This window comes from Panulirus ornatus, chromosome 24 (assembly GCF_036320965.1).
Source record: "Panulirus ornatus isolate Po-2019 chromosome 24, ASM3632096v1, whole genome shotgun sequence".
Classification (NCBI taxonomy): domain Eukaryota; kingdom Metazoa; phylum Arthropoda; class Malacostraca; order Decapoda; family Palinuridae; genus Panulirus; species Panulirus ornatus.
Genome location: NC_092247.1, coordinates 7,296,924 through 7,304,560, shown reverse-complemented (window position 1 = coordinate 7,304,560; position 7,637 = coordinate 7,296,924). Strand labels below are relative to the sequence as shown.

At 44.3% G+C, this 7,637-nt stretch overlaps 1 protein-coding gene across 3 annotated transcripts in view; it reads left to right on the top strand.

Annotated features, from left to right (window-relative positions):
- Window positions 1–7,637, top strand: part of LOC139757063 (lachesin-like) — a 137,262-nt gene that overhangs the window by 54,563 nt on the left and 75,062 nt on the right. The window lies entirely within an intron of this gene.

The following is a 7,637-nucleotide window of genomic DNA, read 5'->3' as shown; positions in this document are numbered from 1 at the left end:
ACGTCGCCGAAGGGGTATTATTCTTCGATCTCGCGGGGCGTCATCATCGCATATATAATGCACATCTACGAATGTCAAGTTTCAGTAAGCAAACCAGCCTGCAATGTTGATTGCTTAATGAAGACATATTTCGTCTCACATAATTCCGTCTGATGATTGCAGTTGAAAATAAGTACCCAATCCGTAAATCTTCTCTCTTCTTTTATGTTGTCTGTATATCTGCAGACGAACGTTAAAGCTTTTAAGCTTCTTTTCTTCTTTTTTTTTCTTTTCAAGCTGTCACTTCTCTCAGCTTGGAGTGTCGTGTCGTTGGTTTCATACAAATGGCTTGAGGCACTTGAGGCCAACACTCCCAGGCCGCACCCACCTGGGGACCTAGACTCTCACCCCGAGGTCGACCTTCCAACCCTCCCCCCCCCAGGTGGACTTGAGTGCATTACATCGGTGGGTATAATCCTCCAGTGCGGTAGTATAACTTGCAGAAATAATGATCCTGTAAGTCCCGGCGCCAGAAGTTAGCCACCTGGCCTGGTCGGCCCGCCGCCATTCCCGCCTTACTACACCTTAAAAAACTTTCCAGTCAGCCCCGCCCAGAGAGTTCATTTCATTTTAGAATCGCACACGTTTCTTGTTTTGGACAGGGGGCGCTGTAATGCGAACATAAAGAAAATTACCGCGAGTTTATTTACATGTAATCCACTTAGCCGACACTTAGGCAGCCCCCGACTGTTTCCAGGAGGGGGTCTGGAACGTTGTTGCCCTCGCGCGAGCACCGGTTTATGGTGCCGCCCTGGCCTGCCTTGCCCACCTTAACTTCTTTGCTTCTGTTACTGCTCCTGCTGGCTTTGCTACTGTTACTTCTCTCGTTCCTTTTGTTCCCTCCGCTACTTGTGCCTTCTCCCTCTTATGTTACACCTGAAGAAGGTTCTTCTTCTTCAGCTTCTTATTCTTCTTCTTCTCCGACTGGATGCTCTTGCTTCTCCTTCTTCTGGATCCTCTCGCGTCTCTGGTTGCGTCAGTGCTGCCACTACTGGAAGCATCAATTGTGCGTCTGTCCCGCTGCGCTGTCCGTCCGCTTTGGGGGGGGGGGGGGGGGGTTAACAGCGTAGATACTTCCTGAAGGTGAAGGCAGGGCAGAGGAGAGGACGCAAGATTTTCCAGGACCTATTGTGGGGGATAATGGCCAAGCTGGGATCACAGAGTGGAGGATCATGGGGGAAGGAAGACGGGATTGGCTGGGATTCTTCTGGGATACTCCACAGCTGGGATAGAATCGTTGGAAGAAGACGGTACACTTGAAGGATATCACATTTTCCTTCATCTTTTCTCTTTTAGTGAAGGTTCTGGGTAAGTTCATGAGAGAGAGAGAGAGAGAGAGAGAGAGAGAGAGAGAGAGAGAGAGAGAGAGAGAGAGAGAGAGAGAGAGAGAGAGAGAGAGAGAGAAGAGGCAGATTTTTTTTTTTTTTTTTAGGCTTACTAAGTTAAGATATATAACCGAGGTGGAAGGTGCCAACTTGTAGATGGAATTAGGTATCTTATTTACTACACAGAAGAGAGTGCTCGTAAAATTAGACATCCAGTAATTGCGCACACACACACACACACACACACACACACACACACACACACACACACACACACACAGACACACACACACCACCACCACCACCACCTCACTCGTCCAGTGACACACATCACACCATGAGGCAAGGGGCAGCAGGCAACCTCCCCAGACATCCAATTAAAAACTCATGCAACAAAGGAGGCTGTGTGTGTGTGTGTGTGTGTGTGTGTGTGTGTGTGTGTGTGTGTGTGTGTGTGTGTGGTGTGGGGAGAGGGGGGGAGAAGGGAGAGGGGAGAGTTGTCTGACCGTGTAATGTCTCCCTCTCCCTGCGGCACACCTGCGCCACCCCATCTCCCCCTCCCCCTCCCCCTCTCCCTCTCTCTCTCTCTCTCTCTCTCTCCCACAACACTTCGCCCCCCCCCCCCCCCAGCACCCGCCCCAACACCACTGCCGCTAACTCGAGATGAATCCAGCAGCTACAAGACCTCCCGGGCCGGATTTTCTTGAAGGAATATCTTTCAAGATATCTTTCTTTGAGGAATTGTTTTTCTAAATATTTCAGGTTCTTCCTGGAGATTCTATCTAATCCTTTTCACATACACACACACACACACACACACACACACACACACACACACACACACACACACACACACACACACATACACACAGCCTTCTTTGCTGCATGAGTTTTTAATTGGATGTCTAGGGAGGTTCATGGGTGACGTTCAAAACATCTTAACGTCTATCCTCTAGCCTTGCCACTACCCTTACCCCACCCTCTAGCCTTGCCACTACCCTTACCCCACCCTCTAGCTTTGCCACTATCCTAACCTCACCCTCTAACCTTGCGATTATTCTGACCTCACCCTATAGCCTTACCACTACCCTAACCTCACCCTCTAGCCTTGCCACTATCCTAACCTCGCCCTCTAGACTTGCCACTACCCTAACCCCACCCTCTAGCTCTGCCACTATCCTAACCTCAACTCTGCCACTAACCCTAACCCCACCCTCTAGCCTTGCCACTACCCTAACCCCACCCTCTAGCCCTGCCACTATCCTAACCTCACCCTCAACTCTGCCCACTTGGGATACTTCATTTCCATACCCCAAAGTGGCAGTGCCATTTAAAGCCAAACTGGGAGAACAAAATCCTCCATTTGGCTCTCCCTGTTGATGATCCAGGCTGCCACCTCTGGCTGTGGTGATGGTGATGGTGGTAGTGATGGTGATTGCTGTGGTGGTGGTGGTGGTGGCTAAATTGATGGTGGCAGTGAGTTTGTTCTGGACGTCAGACCATATGATCTTGAGAACCCAAGAACACTATCTCAACCAGGTGCACCTGGACTCCAGTATCTTCACCTCCCTGGAACACACAATCTTTCTCTCCCACATCCGGCTCTGGAGTGTGGTTGCGACTGGTGGAGACTTTTGCTGGAAATTAAGCTCTTCATGATTTCCAAGGCCTCCATAATTGTATAAATCTTTTGGGGCATTATTTCAAGAGTTCTTGGTCAGAGACGTAAAGCCTTATAGACACTGATACGAAGGTTCACAAACACCTAATTCATATCTTATAAATCTTTAAATTCAGCACAACTCTGTCCCACCAGTTTACCTCGCTCTGTATCTACAAATTTCTAGAATGTTATTGACAGTCTAACACATTTTTCCCTTACTCTTCTCTCCTTGGGATGTGGCTTCCACTCCAGCACTTCCTTCTGGTAGCAAAAAGGAGTTACGCAACACTAACATGCGTGTCTGTGTCGTAATATTGACAATTGCAATGCTGATCATAATTTACATAACAGTGACACGGCATTTGTAGTCAACATTAAAGTTGTGGACTCTCAAAAGGTTTGTCGAGAATCTCTGTATTCCTTAGTTGACTAAAGTTTTGTTTTACTGATGCATGTGTAACCTACACACACAACACGGGAGAACGAACAACTTTGGTCATTTTCATGGGGAAAGTTTTATAAAACTAAGATGATAATTGGGTATTAGGGCGTATAAAGTAACTGTGAACTTGACTTCCATTGACTCACCGTCCCACCGTTTACCATAGCTTGGTATACCCCGTCCCAGGAGTTTACTATAGCTCGGTATACCACGTCCTAAGGGTTTACTTTAAGCCATTTGAAAATAGCTGGTATATGTAGAGGTATTCCAAAGGTCGGTCAGATGTTTCGCACGCTATCCAAAACAGTCGGAATATTCCCTAAATCTTTGCCAACTAAACCCGAGCATCAGCGCTCGCAATATTTCCCAAACATGTCTTAATTATTCATACTTTGGCTACTTTTCTGGCTCTAAATTATAAAGGAGACATTCTGGTATTCAGGGAGAAATACCCGACTCATTTTGTATTCATTCTATGAGACGTTTTAATAACTTGTGGCTAAAATCTATGCAGAATACTTGACGACTTATTGTAGTGACGTAGAAGTGGGAATAGTCGCTTGATTCATTATATGTTTCGGATCTTTATGAATCGGGTCTCTGGTGACTCATTCGATTTATTCCTTCCCTCGGACATCATGAAAGATCTTACATTCATAGGAAATCATATCTGGATCTACGAATCTACCTGTTCATAAGACACTTCATTCATGAAGCCCATTATTCATGAGATTCATTACTCATGAATGAGACTCACTAACACCCACGATAATACAGCTTCGTCGTGTTTTTCACTGCGTCTCGAATCAGAACGTCACAATGAATCAAATATTCCGAGCATTACTGCCTTTGTAAAATTCATTATATTCTTACTGTAGTCATCTTAAGTCAAGATTTTGGATATTTAGTACTGATAATAACGATTATTTTTGTTATCATCACAGTGATAAGGTTTTAATGCTAATATAAAGTCAAGTATGCTATCAAGTTGCTAAATATGTTCACATTACCAATATGTTCAACCTCGTCGCTTCAGTATAGTGAACCAGCTCCTGAGTGTGACAAGCTAGAACAGTGATATATATATATATATATATATATATATATATATATATATATATATATATATATATATATATATATGGAACCCTTTAATATGGTACATCAATTCCTGGAGCACTACACACATCAGTATATACCGAACGGTTATATACAGAAGACAGCTTCGATACCCAAGCGTAATACTTATAGCTGGAGGAGTCGAACTAGTGCACTCGTGATGCAGGTCGAGACCAAATGACCACGTATCTAAAATAACCAGGAATACCCGAACTTTTAACCAGACATCAGCATTCACTATTGGCTTCACGACCTTTCATGGGAGGTGGAAGGATGGGGTGAAAAAGATTTTGAGCGATCGGGGCCTGAACATACAAAAGGGTTAAAGGCGTGCAAGGAACAGAGTAAATTGGAACGATGTGGTATACCGGGGTCGACGTGCTGTCAATGGATTAAACCAAGGCATGTGAAGCGTTTGGGGTAAACCATGGAAAGTTTTGTGGGGCTTGGATGTGGAAAAGGAGCTGTGGTTTCGGTGCCTTACACATGACAGCTAGAGACTGAGTGTGAACGAATGTGGTCTTTTTGTCTTTTTCTAGCGCTACCTTGCGCGCGCGCGGTAAGGAGAGAGGGGGTGCTATTTCATGTAAGGTGTGGTGGCGACGATTATGGATGAAGGCAGCAATTATGAATATGTACATGTGTATATATGTCTGTGTATGTATATGTATGTATACGGTGAAATCTATGGGTATGTATATGTGCGTGTGTGGGGATTTATGTATATACATGTGCATGTGGGTGGGTTTGGGCCATTCTTTCGTTTGTTTCCTTGCGCTACCTCGCTAACGCGGGAGACAGCGACTAGGTACAATAAATACAAATATATATTGAAGGAGAGTGAAGGTACATAGTCGAGCGGTGGAGCGAGACAGATGAGAGGTAGTTAGCCCATAATATCACGCCATGTAGTACCACTTGACCTGTTATGACTCGGTGGCACCTGTTGCCTGGATTTACGTATGTAAACAAAACATGTAATGACGATACGAAAGCAGCGGTGGACATTACGTGTTGCCTCGTCTCTCCTCACAGCATAAGGGTGATGTATCCTGATATATATATATCTGTACTGCATTTTTCCTCGTTTTCTTAATGCCCTGCCCCGTTAACGTACTATTCAAATATTAAGATTTGATGTGAGTACTCGGTTGGCTGCCATGTGACTCAGTGAGTCACACTTTATTCATGGAACTGACTCATCTTTTTCAACGCGTTATATGACCTCTAATGAGCCAAACCTTGACCTGATCGCCTGTAGTAGTAAGTTTTAATATGGAATTTTAAAGTAGTAGAAGGTATCCCGATTACTTCGTCAGTATGAGTTGACTGACGTGTTGGATAATATATTTAGTTGGATGGATTGATCTGGTTCATTTATTAAAATAATTAATCTAGAGATCTTAGGAAGATGAAGTATGTAATTTTTTTTATTAATGTGATTAACTGATATACATATATTACATTTTTATTTGTCACCCTCAAGTACTTAAAGAAAGGAAATACGTAGTTAAGTAAAAGGTACTTAAATAAGTTAATATCTTAATGAACATTTCATCCCAATAATGCAATCTATATATTCTGCAACTGAATCAAACGTTAATATATGAACAAAAAATGATGACTCAAGATAAAGTATGTTATAAAGGATAAAATTCTCTATAATTCTTGAAAAAATGTCTTTATTTTTCAACTAAAATTTCCATTTAACACAGAACATTACTTAAGTATTAGATGGTGAGTCCTCCAGCATTCATTATTCACTGTAGGAGCCTTGAATGAAAGGCAACTGATGCACAAATGTGGGTCGAGGGGAACAAGAAAGAAAAACCTGCTCCTCCCCCCGTGCCAGACCTGTGGCTTAGCTCATAGTTAAATAGGCGATGACGGAGGGCGGGAAGGGAGGCTGTCAACACTGGCGATGTGTTCTCTTGTGTTGTGCCGAGTGCGTGTCGTCCTGTGTGATGTGTTGCATTGAGTTGTAATCATTTATCAGTATCTTATAGAAATGGGGGTTCTTTTCACTCGTGGGAGCCGCCCCACATTTCTTGAATTTTTCTTCTAAAATGCATTTCATCTTTATAGTTTGCATGTGTGAATTGTATTTTGTTCTGTGTGTGTGTGTGTGTGTGTGTGGGGTCTGATGTGCTGGATGTGGTACGGCGTCTCTTGTGTTTTGGATTTTGTTCTCGATGAATTATGTGCCGTGAGAAGTGAGAGCGATGTCAGAGGGAAGTGAGAGCGAAATGAGAGGGAAGTAAGAGCAAAATGAGAGGGGGAAAAAAGAGAGTCAGACAGATGAAAATTAGCCTCGTATGGGATAAGGTAAAGTTGAGAAAAGCAGGGAGGAGAAAATTACTCCCGAGGGAGAGATATAAGAATGGGTGAGAGAGAGAGAGAGAGAGAGAGAGAGAGAGAGAGAGAGAGAGAGAGAGAGAGAGAGAGAGAGAGAGAGAGAGAGAGAGAGGGATGATGATGGCGATTTTCCTCTCTCGGGGAGCAGATGGTGGGGGAGACCTGATACCCACCACCAGGCCAGGTCATCCACAGCGCCACCTGGGACGCGTTCCTCCCCTGCCTGTACAGGTCTGGGAGACCCAATATTCTACCCTTCTCACACCTCAAGGTCACTGACAGCCTCAACACTGACCCTAAGACCTTATCAAGTTTTTCCCCCTCACTTGGGCCTAAGTTCAAGGTCGAGAAGGGTCTTTCCTACAGGTCAGTGACGTAGTTTTCACAGTCGGGTCAGAGATCGAGAGAGAGAGAGAGAGAGAGAGAGAGAGAGAGAGAGAGAGAGAGAGAGAGAGAGAGAGAGAGAGAGAGAGATAAGGCCACTTGTTGTGGAGACAGAGTGGTGTCGTAAAATATCTTATCTGCTGCTCGTCTTTTGGCAAAGTGTTGGAGGTACTGTTGGTGATGGTGATGATGGTGATGGTGCTAACACTCTAGCCTCTCCCTCACCATTGTCTTGCTACCAGAAGACATTTCCCATCGTCATACCATTTTTATATGCCTGTACATATACATACATACATACACGTACATA